The following is a 21,581-nucleotide window of genomic DNA, read 5'->3' as shown; positions in this document are numbered from 1 at the left end:
AGTCCAGCAATGGTTGGTTGAAGATCCTGGCCCAAGAGAAGTGGTGCATCTGCTGGTGTAGGTGGTTGTGGAGCTGAGAGAAGTGGGGAGGATGGGTAGGGCAGGTCGAGGTGTGCCATCAATGGTTCAGCCCATCCGGATGTCCAGGGCACATCCCGCTACCTGCCAAAGCAGAAAGGAGGGTGCACAGAGCAGAGCATGGGGCCTCCCACTGAGATAGAGGAGCATGCCTCGGAGGGCTGCCGCATTACACGGCCAGTGCGGGAGTCAATGGTGCTGGAGCCGCCTTCTTCCGCTTGGCGTTGCCCCCCATGTGTGGAGTTCAGGGGAGTGGCGTGGTGGGTTCCGCACACAACATCTCATTCGACTGGGCACGGCTCAGGGAGGAAATGCTGTGCGTTGCAGCAGTCCTCGACAGGGACTTGCTAAGATGTTCATGGGAGCGCTTGTGGCTCTCCTTCTTGCCCTTGTTGTGCTTTGGTGGTGCTGCCGGATCTGGGTGGGGTGCTCACTGCTGGTGGAGGGCATTGTATTGCTGGTTTCGCCGGTCCAGGATCGGATACAGCAGGGGACCAGAGCACTTCCTCCATGAGGAATTTGCAGAGGCATAAGAGATGAGCCTCACGGGTCCGTGTTGGAAAAGACTTGCAGGTGTCACAACGGTCTGTTGGATGCGCTTCCCCCAGGAACAGCGGCAGCTCCAGGCACCAGCACTCCAAGCGCGTGCCTGGGGCGGCAAGCTGCGACGGGCGCCCTGCCGGTCCCTGCGAGGGCGGCTGTCAGGCAGCCATCGGCGGCATGCCTGCGGGAGGTCTGCTGGTCCCGCGGGTTCGGTGGCAATTTGGCGGCGGGTACGCCAAAGCCGTGGAACCGGCAGACCTCCCGCAGGCAGGCTGCTAAAGGCAGCCTGCCTGCTGTGCTTGGGGCGGCAAAAAAGCCAGAGCTGCCCCTGCCCAGGAAGTAGAGGCAGTGGCTGTGCTTGTCGCTGAGAATCAGCGAGGGCATGAAGCACAGTTCTTAAATCCTGGGACACGGGACATAGCCGCTGACAAAGTTGGGGTGAGCCCCAAAAGGGGCAACTCTTTACATTAACTACAGGTATGTATACAATGAAGAAGACAATTAACAAGATGGTTGCTCTTGTAAAAGCTACGAGTGTGAGGAGAGAAGATTCTGACACCCTCCACGTGGTGGTAAGAGGGAACTGAGAGCGCGTCACCCCACACGGCCTCTGATAACTTCACCTGGAGCACGTGGCAACGTAAGACGCCCATGTGGGTCATTGGACACTGCTGCTGAAAACTTCCAGCTCTGTCGCATAGTGCGCATGCGCATCCCCCATATTTGGAATACATACAGGGACCATCACTCGAAGAAGAACTATAATACTATGGCGGTGTTGTGACTTTAAAATTCCCTTTCTGCTCACCATACATTGCCCCTTTCAGCAATGCCCTTCACAGGACCGAGATGGTATGTCTTTGTTAAAGATATGCTATAGTTCAATTTAAAAACTTGAAGTTGCATTATTGTGTATGTCAAGGCTGGATCCCCACTTTGAACTTTAGGGTACAAATGTAGGGGCCTGCATGAAAACTTCTAAGCTTAACTACCAGCTTAGCTCTGGTTCTGCTGCCACCATTTCAAGGCTAATTTTCTTCCTGGGAAGCCTTGAAAAACCTTCACCAATTCCCTGGTGAATACAGATCCAAACCCCTTGGATCTTAAAACAAGGAGAAATTAACCATTCCCCTCCTTCCTCCCACCAACTCCTGGTGAATACAGATCCAACCCCCTTGGATCTAAAACAAGGAGAAATTAACCATTCCCCTCCTTCCTCCCACCAACTCCTGGTGAATCAAGATCCAAACCCCTTGGATCTTAAACAAGGAAAAATCAATCAGGTTCTTAAAAAGAAGGTTTTTAATTAAAGAAAAAGGTAAAAATCATCTCTCTAAAATCAGTATGGAAATTAACCTTACAGGGTAATCAAACTTAAAGAGCTCAGAGGACTCCCCTCTAGTCTCAGGTTCAAAGTACAGCAAACAAAGATAAACACTCTAGTAAAAGGTACATTTACAAGTTGAGAAAACAAAGGAAAACTAACACGCCTTGCCTGGCTATTTACTTACAAGTTTGAAATAGGAGAGACTTGTTTAGAAAGATGTGGAGAACCTGGATTGATGTCTGGTCCCTCTCAGTCCCGAGAACGAACACACTCCCAAACAAAGAACACAAACAAAAACGTTCCCCCCCCAAGATTTGAAAGTATCTTGTCCCCTTATTGGTCCTTTAGGTCAGATGCCAGCCAGGTTACCTGAGCTTCTTAACCCTTTACAGGGAAAAGGATTTTAGAGTCTCTGGCCAGGAGGGATTTTATAGTACTGTACACAGGACAGCTGTTACCCTTCCCTTTATAGTTATGACAGTGTATCAGTAAGTTTATGAACAAGTATCTGTAATGGTTTAAATTAAGATAAAACCATGAAAGCAAACATCAGAATGATACAGCATGTATGTATGCCCTTAATTAGTTACACTTATTCAAATCATGGCAAATAAATATGATCACAGTTACTGAAGACAATACAACATGGCATAAATTGATAGCCAACTTTGATAAAGTGACTCCTTTCCAAATCATCCAGGAAACATTTATATAGTTGTGAATGTATATATCTGTGGAACTTTAAAAATGCTGATGTAAGAAGAGAACTTTCTTTTGCAAGGTATTACATTTGTCATTGCAAATTTAGGATGAACATTTCAAAGCTGCCTAAGGGATCTGGCCACTAATTCCCATTACTTCAATGGAAAATGAACAGCAAAATCTTTTCCATGGTTTCTCAACTTTGGCGTAGTAAATATAACCAGGGATGTCGCAACCTCCCTTCCCTTTTTATGGTCAGCTAGGATGGGGACCTGAAACTCTCTCCTCTTGTAACATGGAGGCTTGCAACATGAAAAAGGCTGAGAAGTTCAAGTAGCTTTGAAATATCAGCCTTAATATTCAAAAGTATTTCAGTGCATGACATTGACAATGTGATAATACACAACTAAGAAATCTCTGTGAGTATGCATTGAAATATGATGATCATGAGACAAGTAAATTTCTCTAGTTCCATTGACATTTGTCCACATTTTGAAGATAAATTTGGCTGAATTGACTGTGTTGGCTCAGGTTTAGCTGAGCTGCTGACTGAGATGATGCCAGTAATAAGTCATAATAGCAGAACTGCAGAAGAGAACGTTCCTAGCAGCTGTCTCCAAAAAAGTGATCAATCATTTTCGGTTTTAGGCTTTGATTCTGCACTGGGATCCTCCAGTGTAGATCCCTGAGTCAGTGGGACTCTGCTTAGAGGTAGGGATCTGCATTAGATCTCCATTGATGCAGGTTTGGGGCCTTACACACTCTATACACCAATGTTAATCAGTAAAAGCTCTATGTGTTGAAAAATGGATTTCAGAGTTGCTGACCTGTGGCAGCTTCCAGATTAGGGAGCCACAGATTCACATTGGTGCATTTTTCTACAAGATTAAACTCTATGGATTAAGACAACTACGTGATCAGAGAAGAAAGGGAATAAAAGGTTCAGAAGCATGAGTACCTGTCATCATGTGGTAAAGTGACTAGCAGCCTCTGTTCAAGAGAGGCTCATGCCTGGAATAAAAGAAGAACAATGTAAATTGGGAGAAATATATGGAAAACTTGGAAGGTACTTACTTGCACAGTGTCTGATTAGCAAGTCAGCGCTACTGCTCTCACTTGCAGGCGCACAAAATTTACACCCAAAAATTGTTAAAAAAAGCAAAAACAAAAAACAGTAAGAAGAAACACACCAAAAGCTGTAAGAGGAAGTGACAGCTGCTTCAACTAAATTTATTGGGCCAGATCCTTAGCTGGTTAAAACTGGCATATCTCTACTAACTTCCATGGAGCTATGTACATTTGCCACAGCTGAGGATCTGGCCCAATGTTTTGAAGAACTCATGAGATGCAAACTAATGCTGAGACAGGAGAGACTGAAGTTGGCTGTGGGGTAACTGTCAGGGGAAGACTGTTCTATCATGTGTTTCTCTCAGCCTGTAAATATATGAAGAAACAGAGTTAAACTGTAAGGGTGTCATCTGCCAAAACTGACAAGGAAAGATAACTAAGAATTAAAAGAGTTACAAATATGTTGGCACTGGTGTAAAGTTTCAAGAACTTCTATTAAAAGACAAAGAAAATAGAGATTTTCCATACCAGATGTCTGGGAAGATCCCATTTGGATTTGAGCTACTTAAATTTGCAATCATGTATTTATACATCTAACAGAGCTTCTGTTTCCCCTAGAATCTGAAAATTAACTAGCTTTGTAGCATCTTCCTTGATCTGCCACCCGTGCCCTAAGGATTAGAGACTCCACCTGAGCTTGTTTTACAAGCATAACAGAAAAAATTAATCTCTGCTGGCAGCAATCCCACCGGGATACTGATGAATAATGATATCCCTCTCTTGCTGCCCTCTCAGTCCACTAGAAAAGCCACTCTAACCCAGCAACGTGGAAACTGCTGAAACCATTCCAGCTGTGGATTAGCAGACAGTCAAGCATCCATCTGCTCTGTGTGAATCAAGAGAAAGCAAACATGCATTCTTATAGCTAAAGTAGCATTCACCATTAACACCTTATAGCACCACGTATAGTAAATATTAAGATAATCATATACAAGAGAATAAATTAATCCACTACTTACACCTACATTTGTTTACATTTTCTTTAGTACTTTTAACAATGACAAACATAACTTAAATTTCATGTTAGTAACCTATAGCATATCATAAATTAAGGGATTTAAGATATAAAATGAAATTTCTCAAGACTTTGTATTTCAGTTGTACCTGCAAATGTATGTGTGCTCCCACTGAGTGTGCTCACATACACATTAAATAAACACATGCAAGTACAAATGCCTCTCTCACCTCAACAGGAAAAGGGCTGGATAAGACCTACTGTGGGAGGGAATTTAGCTATCCCTCCACCCTCCCAGGTTGGGGGGGGGGGAGGAGAGAGAGACTTGATGGGATATTTTCTTCCCCCTGAAGGTTGGCAAATTTGAATATTGTGTCTCTCCATTGGCTCCCCACCTTTTCCCACTGGAAGTGGATATAAATTGTCCAACCAGTGCAAGAAGGCATTTTACTCCTAAACTCTTGTTCATAATGCTTTGTGATGCTGCAAGCAGCAAATATAGGGTGGAGTTGGACAGAGCCACAGCAACTGGCTCAGGGGGTTCCCTTGCACATCCCAGGCTGGCCAACCTGGTAGGGCTCTGGCTCAGTCTAGTGGTGTCCTGCAGGCGGCCTTTTGAGGAGTGACTGTGCAGGCAGGCCCAAACACTGCCCTCAAGATTCATGCTGGCGCAGGCAGAGGTATCCACAGTGGTGGCAGGCAGATGCTTGTCTTGTTTCCAGTCCTGCTCCCCCTGAGGAGAAGCAAGAGAGGGGCAGCCACAATGAATCCATATCCAGTAGGGCCAGTTGGATCTGCTCCTTTGACAGCTGGTGTGTCTTTGCCAGGCAGAGTGGGTGGTAATCTGCTCCTACTCCAAGAAATATGCTCACAAATACCTATTTGCAGGCAAAATTATCTAGTTGTGTGCACAAGTTACCTAGTTTCACATCAAAGAGATATTTAGACACTAAGAACTGAAAATCAGGCCCACAGTTTGTTATTTTTTTGGAAAGGGCCTAAGGCATCGAAGTCCTGTCTCTTCCCAGCCTGTTTAACTTTGCTGGGTACATGCCAACTGGTTTTCAATTCCTCAGCAAATGGACTTGTACTTAGATCGGGTCAATCTGAGCAGTGACCTTGGGTATTTTTATACTACTTTCTCCTAAGATACGATTTTTTCCAAATAGTAATCCCTCCTTCTTTGTATTTACTTCACTCACAGAATACTCAGTTTATGGGCTAACCAGTCTTTCTTCTCTGTATTTGTTCAAGTCACCACTGCTCTAAGAAGTGAGGTGGTTACAACCCAAACCAGGATCCCACATATCAGAATGCATTGCCAGCCCAGACATTTATTTGTCCGTCTGCTAACAGATGATGACACCTGTCTAGTAAAGATTTTTCTAATTTATTATTATAATCTGTTTGATCAGTAAGATGAAATGACTGCACAGGAGAGTTGGGTACCCATATCTATTCATCCAAACCAATTCTTCTAGCTGGGAGTGCCAGATTTATCCACACTACCAATGTCTGTTACGGCCTTAAAACTACATCAAATTATGAAACAATAATAATGCACTTCTTTTAAAAAAAAATTACTTTGACAAACATAGAAGAACAAACATTTCAGGTGGGTGGAAAAGCTGCTGAGGTGAAGCAAAATCTGGATCTGTTTGTTCATTAAAGGCACATTTACTAAAATGTGCTTCTCACAGGTCCATACACAAACTCTATATTAATATTTTAAAACCTTAAGCAGAATTTTTGCTTTTTGGTTGCAGGAAATGGTCTACATTTTATTTTAACATTATGAATGGTGAAAAGTGTTGAAATTATTAGGAATTCTGGGGAACCGAGGGCATCTCCCAATACCAGGCCCCATGTGATATCATAATAATAAACAACAACAATGAAAAGATTACTTTCTCAAAATTTTGTCTCTGATACTAAACAACCCCGCAGCCAGAAAGGCTGAATAAGAAAACGTAACAAAATGAACAAGAGTGAGAAATATGAATGTTAAATAAAGACAATATTAGCGTCATTTAGTTGACACTCTAATTAAGGGCCAATCAACATTTCCTATAAAATCCGTCTTTCATGGATACCTTTTAAACTATTGATTTACATCATGACATACAGGATATCAGTTTTGTATAAATGTTAGTTGTAATTATTTGAGCAAACTTAGTTTAGCTTCTTTGTCGCCAAAAGTGAGGTTCTGCTCTGAAAAGTGACTGTAAAAATGGCACCTTCTTTCTTAACAAATCGGCTCCTTGTATGTATTCAGATTAATAGCTGCTTACTTCATAAAGCAAAATATTTTTTTCACTCCTGTCAGCTATGCAGAGTTCACATAACTAACACTAAGTGACCTGGATTCTATTAAACGTAGTTCATAATAAACAGAATTGTTTGCTAAATTACAATCACTTACCCCCTTATAACCCCATCAAAAGCAAAGGCAAAAATTGAAGGCATACATTGACGACAACAGGATTGCACAAGTGTAGCTGAGGGTCTAATCTGGCCTGCAGAACTTTAAATACTGGTGATGATGTACAAGATAGGAAGAACCTAGCTTGACCGACAGAGTCCAGGCTGAGATTGCGAGACTAGCTGTTGGAAAAAAAATATCTTTTGCCTATAAACTGCTGAGGAACTCTGATATGACGTCAATGAGAAATGGAACCCACAATGTCATTTCTTCAATCAGTTTTTGAGGTAAAACTGCATTTTAAGAGACTTTCTTCTTTCACCTGCCTTTAAGAAGTTTCTCAGGGTACGTCTACACTACCCGGATCGGCGGGTAGCGATCGATCTATCAGGGATCAATTTATCGCGTGTAGTGTAGACGCGATAAATCGATCCCGATCGCTCTCCCGTTGACTGCTGAACTCCAGCTCGGCGAGAGGCAGAAGCAAAGTCGAAGGGGGAGTTGCGGCTGTCGATCCCATGCCGCAAGGACGCGAAGTAAGTAATTCTAAGTCGATCTAAGATACGTCAACTTCAGCTACCCTATTCTCGTAGCTGAAGTTGCGTATCTTAGATCAATCCCCCCCCCAGTGTAGACCAGGCCTCAGAAATTTGTAAAATGATTTTTGCCCTGTATTAAAAAAGATACTTGACATTTGAAAACTCATATTTTGCCAGGACACTCTGGCCACATGTCGATTACCAAAGGAAACCCATTCCATTTTTAATAATTATATCCCAATGCTTTGACAAGGTACTGTTGTACCTACACTGATATCTTAATTATAACTAACTGCAATGCCAAGTGCCAGACTATAAGAAAAGACATACACAATGCAAACACAAACCTACGTAGGGTCAAATTGTCTGCAAGTTTAATTAAGTAGACAGTAGAACCAAATCAACTAAAACCAAACCAGTCCTTGCTGAACTTGCCTCAAGAACATTTGAGTTTATGATCTGTCCCTGTAATGATCTGCCATGGCTGGCAGCTACTGGTAAAGTCTAAGGTGAAGTTAATAAATGAAAGATGGTTCATGTCTAAAGTAATACACTGGCCATCTGTGGCCAGACAATGGCACAATTTGGTAAGCTGAGTCTTCGTGCGTATTTGTACAGATACACTCCTCCAATCTGTTGCAAATGGTGTTGCCCCCTGCGAATGCTGGTACATACAAATCCACTGAGCATATGCTACTTGCGATAGTAAGTCATTTGACTCAGCAGCTTCTCTGGATCATATTTCCTCAACAAGGACAATCTGTTGGGCATAAAAGAACTCATACACAACAGCATGAAAACAGTGACGCAAGTATAAAGGTGCAGCGTGTCTCTGGAACTCCCTCAGGAAAGTGAAAACTTGCTCATGAGGCAAACGATCCAAAATCTGCCAAATGAGGACAGCAGACAGTGAGAAATTCCTTCCTGACCTCAGAGATGGCTGGAATCTAATACCAGGTGTGCTCGAGGGAAACACAACACAAAGAAAACAAGCCAGGGAGGGAGAGCAAAGCTCCTTTTTCTAAAACCACCAAAATTACCCCTGGTAAGCACACCCCACCACGAAGGAAAACACAACAGATGTGAGAACAAGTGGAGGAAAAACTCCCAGGTGACGAGAGCAGGAAGGAAGTTTGTTTAATCTAGCTAGGCCCCTTTCAGTAGTTCTGCAAGGGAAATCCCTGGCCATTTAAACTAGTCCACTGGCTGGCTTCAAGATGGACAGCTGCCACTCACAAAGGACCAACCCTCACTTCATCTTAATTCTCCCTCCATTTAAGAGCATTGTTACAGGCCTAACCACTGAAATGGGAAGAAATACCTTCCCTGAAATTGAATAGATAGCTGCAGGACAAGTGTAGCACGCTCAGGATTATGGGATCACTATAAGAAAGAGGAGAGCCAGGAAAAGTACAATGACTGCCCCATCAAGTCTGACCACTGTCTTATTTGTGCACACAGGTGCACGGCATTAAAATCCTTGATTTGAAAGAAAGACAGAAAGAAAAGACTTCATTATCACAAGCTTCTGAAATAAAATGATTGATCTGGATGACCTGGAAGATTAACCCTCAGAGTCATACGATAAAACATACTGTATGTTACTTCCATTGAGATTGTATGCATATTACTGTTTTAAAGAACAAACTGAAATTTAACAGTGATTTTCACATATCAACAATAAGACTGTATAGTAATTTAACAAAGTGATGTGATATGAGTCCTGCACTTAGGACGGAAGACTCCCATTCATTGTTACAGACTAGGGACCAAGTAGCTAGGCAGCAGTTCTGCAGAAAAGGACCTAGGGGTTACAGCGGATGAGAAGCAGGATATGAGTCAACAGTGTGCCCTTGTTGCCAAGAAGGCTAACGGCATTTTGGGCTGTATAAGTAGGAGCATTGCCAGCAGATCGAGGGACGTGATCATTCCCCTCTATTCTACATTGGTGAGGCCTCATCTGGAGTACTGTGTCCAGTTTTGGGTCCCACACTACAAGAAGGATATGGAAAAATTTGAAAGAGTCCAGCGGAGGGCAACAAAAATGATTAGGGAGCTGGAGCACATGATTTATGAGGAGAAGCTGAGGGAACTGGGATTGTTTAGTCTGCAGAAGAGAAGAATGAGGGGGGATTTGATAGCTGCTTTCAACTACCTGAAAGGGGGTTCCAAAGAGGATGGATCTAGACTGTTCTCAGTGGTAGCAGATGAGAGAACAAGGAGTAATGGTTTCAAGTTGCAGTGGGGGAGCTTTAGGTTGGATATTAGGAAAAACTTTTTCACTAGGAGGGTGGTGAAGCACTGGAATGGGTTACCTAGGGAGGAGGTGGAATCTCTTTCCTTAGAGGTTTTTAAGGTCAGGCTTGACAAAGCCCTGGCTGGGATTATTTAGTTGCTAATTGGTCCTGCTTTGAGCACGGGGTTGGACTAGATGACCTGCTGAGGTCCCTTCCAACCCTGATATTCTATGATTCTCTTTCATAAGATTTTTTCCCTTAAACACTAGAATACAATAAAAACAAAAACATTAAATTAAATTATGCTATAGTAATGGGGAACATTTATCCATTTTACAAGCCTTCTGTCTAGGTACTAAGAAGCATATAGTACAAATCTTTCACTATAAACAAATAATTTAATTGGTTCCGTGGGTTTAATTTTAACTTTGCTTGAGCATTCTTTCTAGTTTTTTTTTAAAAACTGACAAGTAGAAACAGATATGGAATTACATAATTGTAACAGAAGAAAAAAGTTTGTTTATCATAGATGAAAGAGTGAGTGTCTATAGGAGTAATGGGGCTCACGTTTTATTTCACAAATGTCAGATTTCTTCTTCTGCTTTTTAACTTAGCTCTTCCCTCCTTGTGCTAGAAGAAAAAATACAATATGCCACAGTCAGCCAGCCATGAGTGGTGGGCATTGTCATTTTGATTTACCTACTGATTGTGCTTTGCCGGGAAGGCAAGCAGCACCAGGTGTTTTTAGTTTAAAGTTAGCTCCAGAACTGAAAATCAAACAATGATGGTATTACTTATGTCTGGGGAGACACTCAGAATTGAGGTCATCAGACTAGAATGCCTGCAGTGAAAAAATCACTATGCCATCTTGTTTGGAAAAATGACTATGTTCAAGTACTACAGAATGAGCTGTGTTCCGAGCTGCTCCATCTACTGGGACTAGAGAAAAACAAGGTAATTCTCATTTATGAATTAACTCCCTGTTTTCTGCTGCAAAGTATATGTTACTAGGGCTGAGCTAAAGATCGCCAATGAGATATGAAAATCATGAAATATAGAAATTGTAGTGTTTTGTTTTCCTTTCATGAGAGTGATTAAATTTATTTCCACTTGAGAATAGGACTTTTTTTTGTTTTAGTGAAAATGGACTCATTAAGTAATTAATGTAGATATAATTGGGGTAGTGCCTACAGTCTCCAATCAGGGATCAGGTCTCCACTGCACTAGGCACTGCACAATTGAGTAAAACAAAGATCAGCCTCAGAGTGTCTAGGATGATGACGATATGCAACAGATGGAACGGCAGACAAACACTGGACAAGATAATAGTGAAGATAGGTACTTTTGCATAAGTAAGCAGTTCTACTGGTCAAAATAGTCACAGATGGCCAAACTACATTAAAAATGGTCCTATTTATGAATAAACACTTGGATTTTTAAAACAATTTTGTACTGCAAAATTTCATTTTGATGAACATCACATTTCACACTGGAACATGCAATATAACATACTATGTGATTAAATGCAAAAAGCAGTCATTTTGTTTCAATATTGCACAAGAGAATTTGTTTGCCTGTTGAAATGGCCTCCAACAAAACTGTAAATATTTTTGTGAAATTTTGTAAAAATATACAACTTGTCTGCATAGCATTGTCTGTTAGTAATATTGAAAATTTATTATTTGCTAGTTCCCATGTTTAAGAGTCTTAACTTTTAGTCATCTGAATTCTATTATGTTTTATCATTATAGCACAGGAAATGAAAGAAGTGCATAAAGTTTGGCATATAACAAGTCAATATTGTTGCAAAGATTCTTACATATTACAAATCCAGGTCTATTTTGAGATATCCCTTCCCATAAATACCTTATTCGGATTATCTCCCCCATTTGCTACATATTATTATTAAGCCTTTGATTTTGTCACAGAAATTTTTAATAAATTTTACAGCAGAGGTGTGGGAAAACAACGAACATGCCATGGAAAGGGGCAGCAGAGAGCCCACAGGTTTTGGTGGGAGAGGGGGTTTGGAGAGCAAGCCCACACCATGCTCATCCTACAATAGGGGTTTCTGTCCTGTGGAGCTGGGCCCGGCTTCCCAATCCAGGCATTGTGACCTAGGAAAGGGATTTGCAGCGTCACTCAGGTTTGGCATGTCCACCCCTCTGTAGGTAGAGATGGAGGGCCAGATTTGAGTGGCATTGTAACCCCATGCACTAGTTCACAATAATGCTCAGTTTGGGGCCATTTCATGGACTTTATTCAAATTTGATGGCTTCTGTGACAGGGTATACATACCCTGCTCTAGGCAGGAAAGGGTTAATCCCACACTATAGATGAAGGAAGTCCCGCCCCTCAGACCATGCTGGGCATGCTCCAACTGCTGTGCTAGTTTAAAAGAGAACAGCCCAGCTCAGTCTGGGCTGACCACCAAGGAGGAAGGATGCTCAGTGGAGGCTCCCGCCTAGGAGCCATTACAGCCCTTGCCTGCAGGAGCCGGAGATCTCGAGAGACAGACAGGAGACCTCTTGCCTACAGCTGACTGGCTGGAGTCAGAGTTTAAGGGAATTAGCTGCATCGAGGAGCCCGGAGACCCAGACGTCATATGGACTGCAGCTTCAGGAAACCCAATAGGAAGTGACCCAAGGAAATGGAGTGAGTGGTATCTCCCACCCGTGTAAGGTCAGCATGTTGCGGTTGGATTCCCAGCTGACCCAATGGCAGACCACTCTGCCACTGTTAGGGCCCTGGGCCAGAGTTGGGTGGGCCCGGGTTTCCCTACCCTCGCCGCCACTCACTTTGGTGATGGCCCTTGGATGTGGCTATTAAGCCTGTGCTATCCTGCACTCAAGGACCGCTGTATTGACTCTGGCCACTAGGACATGCAGGCTTGAGCTTGGGGGCCGATATATTGATTCCGGCCACTAGGCCACACTGCTCTGTGCTTGTTGGTGGCCATATTGTCTCAGGCCAGGCCAGAACCCAAGGATTGCTGCTTTGATTCTGGCCTTTGGGCTGCAATGTTGCGAGGCCCAAGACTGTTTGGTAGACTATAACCACGGTGTCAGCACACCCACAATCCATCCCGAAGGAGGGCAGGATGTGCATACACCACAACAGATGTCCATGACAAAACAGTAGCCTTAATTATTAATCATTTATTGTCATGCGCTTTGGAAAAAAATATGCTTAGAAATTAAACCTCTGGGCTACAAATGGATTTGTAATGAAAGGATATGAAGAGAACATGATGTATACAAATTAAGGCCCTGATCCCGCAAAAGATTATGTATGTGCTTAACTTTTTGTGCTGTGAGTAGTTCCATTGAAGTCATTAGAATTAACTCCCAGTATATGAAGTCAAGCATATGCATAAACCTTTACAGGATTAGGGCCTAACATGACTGATTGCTCTTTCATGTGAAATGAAGTTTGAGTGGTAAAATATACGTAACCAACAGCTCCCTACACCAAAATCCATTCCTAAAAAAGAAAAACATGCTGAAAATAGTCAGTTTTAGATGTATATCCCTAAGAAAAATTCACAATAGTACCTTTACCTCTTTTGAAATTGATCAATACATCAATAAGCATTTCTTAGAACCTGACTTGTTTTGTAGAAGTGATCTAATTTTTCATGAATAGACTCAGAGAACAGAAGCAAAAATGATTTAATAAAAATCTGGCTTATTGCGTTAAAACCTTAATGCCTCATGCGTTTTTACTCGCTAATAACAGGGCGGGACCAATAATGTTTTTATGGCGTCTTGTGCAGAAAGCAAAACACAAAATTATCCACTTTTTTGTAGAAAATTATTTCACAAATCACTAATTTCTTTCCTCCCAACTAAGTGAAACCAGCCTCAAAAGGTTCTTGCCTAAAACAGGACACGGGCAGTAATAACTTACATATTGATACAGAGTAAGGTTCCAGTTCTACAATGAAAACTTACTCTGTTCTAATACAGTCCTGCAAACACTTACAAATACTTAATTATGACTAGAATAAAATTGCCAAGAACATGCACTAATGGTGACATACAGAATATAAAGAATGGCGTAAAAAGTCAGTGAAATAAACCCTAAAAACAGAAAGTCACAGCAGTTGTTGAAACAGGGGGAGGTGATCATAGACCTTTTCTGTTTTAACTGACTTCCCACTCACTTTTGGTACTTACATACCAGGAAGTACAATAGCTGTCTCACTAGCCCACCCAATCTGGTACCAGAGGCAATGCCAAGTTTTCTGTCTAATTCAAAGAATCCAGTACAAGCTACTGCAACAGCATATTGCCGACTTCAGGCAGAGATATAGGGGTTGGATATGTGGGCACTGGAGGATGAATTGATGCTCAGATCATGGGAAGAAAGGCTATAGCCCCACAAGTACAGCAAGTTCCTAACCACTGTTGTGGTCTCTTAGGATTATAAACCTCCAGGTATAACGTAGAAGAAAAATAAGCCCGCTCTGCGCAAAATTTGCATTTGCTTGGTAGATTTTAATTTTGATTTTTTTAATAATTTTGACAAATATCAATATTTATTTTTAAGCTTTTTTATCTATTTCAATTTTCACAGTTGCAGGAAATTATGGGGGAGTCAGACAATTGGGGGAGGCTAGACAATTATTTAACGATAGTTGATGCTGAGATTCAAAAAGTTAAAATGTTACAACTATTAAAACAAAAATTGTCAACATCACATGCCAAAATATATGAAGTAAATGTCCTTAAATCAAACTCCAATAAGTTCTCAATTGGCATTTTTCTTACTTTGACTATCTATAAATTTTGATAACCACCAATGGAAATATTTTTTTTTTCAGTTTGTGTGTGCATCCTGAAATTGACATTCACTAACATTTACCAATAAAAATCTAATCCTTCCAAGCCTACATTTAAGATATAGGAGTAAGCACAGAGAACCCAATGAGCTCCCTCTTGTGGGGAAAACAGAGAAAAACAGAAATGAAAGAGCAAAATGACAGGCAGCTAAGCAAAGGAGCTAGAAGATGGCAAAACCGTCATTTTTTGAAGTTATGTAGTGTAAACTGATCTGATGTCTTTACAAAAAGGTAAAACCTGTATCCATTTGCCCAGCCACATAATCACATTAAGTCAGATAACTAAGCCCCATCCTGCAGCTGTTGGAACTATTCATGTAAGTCAGAGATTCCCAAACTTTATTTTTGCTGCATCCTCTTTTGGAGATTCATGTCCCATGAGCGGGACCCCCCCTCAGCACAGAGAAAAGAGGGGAACCCTTCATGGTGCTGTGTTTGAAGTCCATGCAAGGGGGTGGGATGGGGGAAGGAAAGAGGAGGGAAATCCCCATATGACAAGAAAGCTCCAGGGCTCCTTCCCTGCAGAGGAGGGGTACTGCTAAAGCAGAGGGGCCTGTGGGAACGTGTGCATGGATCCCATAGGTTCGGCTTTGGGCAAGGGGTCCTTAGGGCAGGGATAGCTCCTCAGCCTCACAGATCTGTGGAAGTCCAGGGTGACTGGATGAGGCAAATCCAGCATCTGGGACCAACAGTGGGCAGCCAGATCCAACCCCAGGGACCGCCCCCTTCTTTGCCCCCGCCCCCTGGCACAAGCAGATTCACAACTTCCTTGCCTCTCCTTTGGTCCCCATCTCTCCCTGAGAGAGCTACCACCTCCCCACACCTGCCTTAGGCCCTGCTGCCCTATGGCAGCTCCCCATGGCTGGCCTGTTTCCACCCAGCACAGCCCCCATCTCCACCATGACCAGATTCCCACTCTCCCTTATAAAAGACTATAAGGTAGATAGAAAGCTGGCTAGCTCGTCGGCTGAACGGGTAGTGATCAACGGCTTGATGTCTAGTTGGCAGCCGGTATCAACTGAAGTGCCCCAGGGGTCAGTCTTAGGGTTGGTTTTGTTCAACATCTTCATTAGGATGATGGGATGGATTGCACCCTCAGCAAGTTTGCGGATGATACTAAGCTAGGGGGGAGGTAGATATGCTGGAGGGTAGGGATAGGGTCCAGAGTGACCTAGACAAATTGGAGGACTGGGCTAAAAGAAATCTGATGAGGTTTAACAAGGACAAGTGCAGAGTCCTGCACATAGGATGGAAGAATTCCATGCACTGCCAAAGGCTGGGGATGACTGGCTAAGCAGCAGTTCTACAGAAAAGGACCTGGGGATTGCAGTGGACGAGAAGCTGGATATGAGTCAACAGTGTGCCCCTGTTGCCAAGAAGGCTAATGGCATACTGGGCTGCATTAGTAGTTTGCCAGCAGATCGAGGGAAGTGATTATTCCCCTCTATTCGGCATTGGTGAGGCCACATCTGGAGTATTGCGTCCAGTTTTGGGCCCCCCACTACAGAAAGGATGTGGACAAATTGGAGATAGTCCAGCGGAGGGCAACGAAAATGATTAGGGGGCCCTGAGAAGAGGCTGAAGGAACTGGGCTTATTTAGTCTACAGAAGAGAAGAGTGAGGGGGAATTTGATAGCAGCCTTCAACTACCTGAAAGGGGGAGGGGGGTCCAAAGAGGCTGGAGCTAGGTTGTTCTCAGTGGTGGCAGATGGCAGAACAATGAGCAATGGTCTCACGTTGCAGTGGGGGAGGTCTAGGTTGGATATTAAGAAAAACGATGTCACTAGGAGGGTGGTGAAGCACTGAAATGGGTTTCCTTGGGAGGTGGTGGAATCCCCTTCCTTAGAGGTTTTTAAGGCCCGGCTTGACAAAGCCCTGGCTGGGATGATTTAGTTGGTGTTGGTCCTGCTTTGAGGAGGGGATTGGACTAGATGACCTCCTGAGGGCTCTTCCAACCCTAATCTTCTATTATTCTAAGACCCTTCCTCTTGTTATCCACCCCCCATTCCTGGCTCTGCAGTGTATGGCCTCAAAGTTGCGGGTGCCAAGTGTGCCCTGAAGGATAGGGGGTGCCTGCCCCATAGGAAGAGGCAAACAGGAGGGGCGCAGCAGCTGCAGGCAGCAAGATGGCAGCACAGCACTGGTTGTGCTGGGTAATGGTAACAGGTGTCCAGGGTGGGAGGCAGACTCTGGGACCAGACTCTTCCCATCCATCCTCCCCAGGTCACACGCGCCCTGATAACCTCATTGTGACCAGGGGCATGCCCCATTGTTTGAAAACCTATGATGTAAGTAAAGGCTGCAGGATCACGCCCATATTTAACTAATCTGAATAATTACCAAGCAGCACTCTTAAGTACCAGTGATTAATCACTAATTTTACTAGCACTAGTAGACATAAAGACTCTAATCACTGTATCCTGATTTCTCTGTCATAAATCTGCCCCTGAAGCCAGGAATCAGCCAGCCAGACATTTTCCCATGAGAAGAATCAGGCCCATATACAGAGAAGTCGCGTATCTGCTCTTGAGCACTGGATCCAACAAAAATGATTTAATAGAATTATAGCTCAATGCCTTAAATCCAAACTTAGATCTCTGTTACACCCTCTCCACCTTTGTTTGGGAATAAAATGAGACAATCTCCAAACACCAGTAGAGAGGACTCCAGCCATTCAGTCATAATTCATTAATGTTTTCCCATCGATAAACAATGTAGCAAGCACCATAACCCAAAATGTTCACAATTGAGCTACTTTGGATTGACACCATCTAAAATGTGACCACAGGAAAGGTGTGTGTGTGTGTGGGGGGGAACCCTGCAGGGCAACTTCCTTCTCATTCCCAATCGTGGCAATCGGAAAAACTCTAGGTACGCCAATAAAGGTCAATTATGTAAGGACAAGAATCTGAGTTTCATCTCCCAGCCCAAGTTAGATTACAGGTCTCCTGGAAACAAAGCTAACTCAATTTCAGCTGAAATCTATGAAATTCAATGTTGATAAATGCAAAATAATGCACACTGGAAAACATAATCCCAACTATACTTACAAAATGATGGGGGTTTAAATCAGCTGCTACTACTGAAGAAAGATCTTCAGGTCATTGTGGATAGTTCTCGGAAAACATCGGCTCAATGTGCAGCAGCAGTCAAAAAAGCTAACAGATTGTTAGGAACCATTAGGAAAGGGATAGATAGGAAGATAATGCCATAGTGCACCCACACCTTGAATACTGAATGCAGTTTTGGTTGCTCCATTTCACAAAAAGATACATTAGAATTGGAAAAGTTCAGAGAAGGACAAAAAAATAAATTATTAGGGATATGGAACAGCTTCCATAAAAGGAGAAATTAAAAAGACTGGGACCCCATTTCTTAGAATAGAGACATTAAGGGGCAGATATGATAGAGGTCTATACATTCATGAATGGTGTGGAGAAAGGAAATAGGGAAGCAGTACTCACCTCTTTACATAGTGCAAGAATAGGGGGTCACCCAATGAAATTAATAGGTCGCAGGTTTAAAACAACATAAGGAAATACTTCTTCACATAATGCACAGTTAATCTGTGGAACTCACTGCCTTGGGATGTTGTGAAGGCCAAAAGTATAACTGGCTTCAAAAAAAGAATTAGAAAAGTTCATGGAGGATAGGTTCATCAATGGCTATTAGCCAAGATGGTCAGTGCCACAGTTCCATGCTCTGGATGTCCCTATAACTCTGACAGCCAGAAGCTGGGGCTGGATGACAGCGAATGGATCGCTTGATAATTGCCATTCTGTTCATTCCCTCTGAAGCATGTCCAGTGGCCACTGTTGGATGACAGGATACTGGGACAGATGGACCATTGGTTTGACCCAATGTGGCCATTCTTATGTTCTTATGAAACCCAAGCAGATGACAAAAAACAGGGTATGAGAGTGGGATGCAGGGCTCACAGGAAAGCAACTGTCTTGGTCACTAGGAAGGATGTTGAAGAAAATCTTGCTTTTGCCAATGAATTTTTATTTTGAGAGAAGGGAGACTGTCAGTGTTATGGTCTGAGTGAATGTGAACCAGTTTACCACGAGATAAATTGCAGGTACCCAGTGGTAGCTGTCTGGTGCATAATTCGGAATTATCATTTGCATGGAATATTGGATTGTGGGAAAATATGCCCCTGAAGCTCTTAAATATAATTGGTGGAATTCATAGATTTAAGACCAGAAGGGATCAATACGGTCACCGAGTTTGACCTCCTGAATAAAACAGGCCAAAGCACCTCACCTAATTTGGCATGAATCAGTGTAAATTCCATCCTAAACCCTCATGTTGATTACTTTCCCTCTTACAATCTCACACTTCTGCTTTCACAGCCTGCAAATTACACCAATGCTGCTTGATGTCTACATTGCACCACCATACATGTCGCTGCTGAATTTTGCTCAATAGAATTAATTTTTGTAAAGTTTGTAGTTCTGAAGGACAATGAATAAAAAGAAAGATACCTATACTTCAATGCTACAGACTTTTACAGACACAGTTTAGAAGAGTTTAGGAAGTTATTTTTAATTAATGTATTCAAAGGAAGTCAAAACTTTAAAAGTAAGACGCATCAGCAGAACGATTAAAATTATAATCATGTTTTGCGATGTTGACATGCCTTTTCTACTATGGGCTACAGCTTTCAGTGCCAGCATCATTAAGAGATTCTTCAAATTACTTTTTAAATATCCTTTTCCCGTAGGATTTTCACTTACATCTAATTAGACTACTTACCCCATGCCATGTAATTCCCTGTTGCCAAAACTGCTAAATGTTTCAATAAGTAGGAAGAGGGCATCAATGGAGCAAGACAGATGTAATGTTATTGGTTAACAATAGTGGTGTGAAGCAACTGCCTTAATTATAGAGCTCATTAATTCAGTGTTGAAAAAAAACATGGCGATAATTCTGTTAAAATGCCTAATCTTTTCAAGACAGCATCCGATTGTGAAAAACTCATTTTACACCTTTAATAAAGAAAGATGGAATAATAATTTAACTAGCAATTATGAAAACTAACATCTGGATGAAAATAAGTAAACCTGTAGGCTATAAAGGTTATTCACCATTAACATAATAAGGATTCCACACTTCCCTTGCTCTGTTTTATCGTTTCAAGTTTACATATGAAAGAATTTGGACCTTAATTGATTTTATTTTAGTCTAATTAGTTTTAAGAATGTAAACAAACATTTTATAAGTTCCAGCAGTCTCTTGGATTTTTAGCAAAAATTTTATGTAGGAATGGGCTTCAGCCACAAAGTTTGGGTCTGAAATTCCCCAGAGTTTGAAGATGTTTGAAACTGGATCCATCACTAACTTCCTAGGGTTAGGAAGAAACTTTCCTTACTACCAGCACCTTGGCAAACAACAAGGATCTGTAGTAGGACCAGCATTATTTAACATATTAAATGAAAGTCAATATAGATAAGTACTAGCTGATGCACACAGAAGGAGAAATTTAAATACTGATGGATTCTACATTAATTGTAATCACTAGAGAAAAACACACAGGCAACACTATGGACAGCTCTGTGCCCAACAGTGGCAAAAACCAAACAAAAAGTCAGCCTGCATTAATAAAGGGATAGAGACTAATAACAATAAATATTATAATGCTGTTAGGTAAATCTATGGTATGCCCGCATCTGGAACACTGTTCTCTTGGGTTTCCTAGTAAATACAATCTCTTTCTCAGAAATAAAAGGCCCAGAGAAGGACAATGAGAATGATCAGAGACATGAAAAGCTTGCCATATGAAGAGAGACTTTAAAAGTTTACCTCGTTGAGAGAAAAGCTAACTAACAGTACATACATTACATACCTCGCTAGCACAAATATAAATAGCACTGTAGACAGTGAGGCAGTGCTTACGTGAGTAAAGACACGCCTGAACCCTACATGGTTCTCAACACGCTCAAGCAACGTCTTCCCTGTATTTTTAGCAGTATAGTGTCCTGCTGTCTCCTTGCAGCCGGAGCTTTTCCTTACTGCAGGGAAAAACCCTGACAAGAGGGAAAGGGTCTGGCAAGGGAAGGCAGAAGAGAAAAGCTCCAGCAGCTCCCTGCTGCCTTCCCCCTGCCAGAGCCTTTCACTGATGTGTGTAGTTACATGCTGCAGTGTGGACACAGCTGGCTTTTCGCAGCAGTGTGTAGCTACACATACCCTACATGCTGCTGCCAGTGGTGTGCAGTGTGAACATAGCTGCAGGGGTATATGGTAGAGGTATAATAAATACTAAAGAGGTCAGTCAGGCTTTTTTTTTTTTTTTTTTTAAACTCTCCCTCATTGCACAAGAACAAGGGAACATTCCAATAAAATTAAAAGATAATAAATATAAAATTGATAAAAGTACCCCCCCCCCAAAAGTGGCAAAGAGTATAGCATCCAATAAAGGATTAGATAGTTACAATATATTGGCTATAAGAACATCATCCTCGGTTACAATACCCAAAATAATATTTATTTACATATTTATATAATGACTCTCAAACCTCATTTTTCGTTAAACAAGAGATGCACTAACTTTCTCGCATTATGGGAAAAAATTTCCCTTAGCTTGGATTATTATTATTAGATTATGAGGATTTCACATCTTCTGCTAAAATACAGACAACTGATCATATCTAATGTGACAATGTCTGTGTTTCTGTACGGAGGAGTCATTCATGGATATTTTCCCCTTTCTGAGTAAGGAGGAGGGAGCACCTCTATTAATAAAGCTCATGGCGCACTTGGAGGAGCCCAGAAATCCTCAAACAGTTCAACCCTTGGATGACTGGA

At 42.2% G+C, this 21,581-nt stretch overlaps 1 protein-coding gene across 2 annotated transcripts in view; it reads right to left on the bottom strand.

The window, feature by feature from the left end:
• The window catches only part of ASCC3 (activating signal cointegrator 1 complex subunit 3), a 480,033-nt gene that overhangs the window by 49,975 nt on the left and 408,477 nt on the right, over positions 1 to 21,581 (bottom strand). The gene's annotated exons all lie outside the window — the stretch shown is intronic.

Source organism: Trachemys scripta, chromosome 3, assembly GCF_013100865.1.
Source record: "Trachemys scripta elegans isolate TJP31775 chromosome 3, CAS_Tse_1.0, whole genome shotgun sequence".
In the NCBI taxonomy this organism is placed as follows: Eukaryota; Metazoa; Chordata; order Testudines; family Emydidae; genus Trachemys; species Trachemys scripta.
Note: the sequence above shows the minus strand (reverse complement) of the source record. Positions and strands in the feature narration are given on the sequence as shown.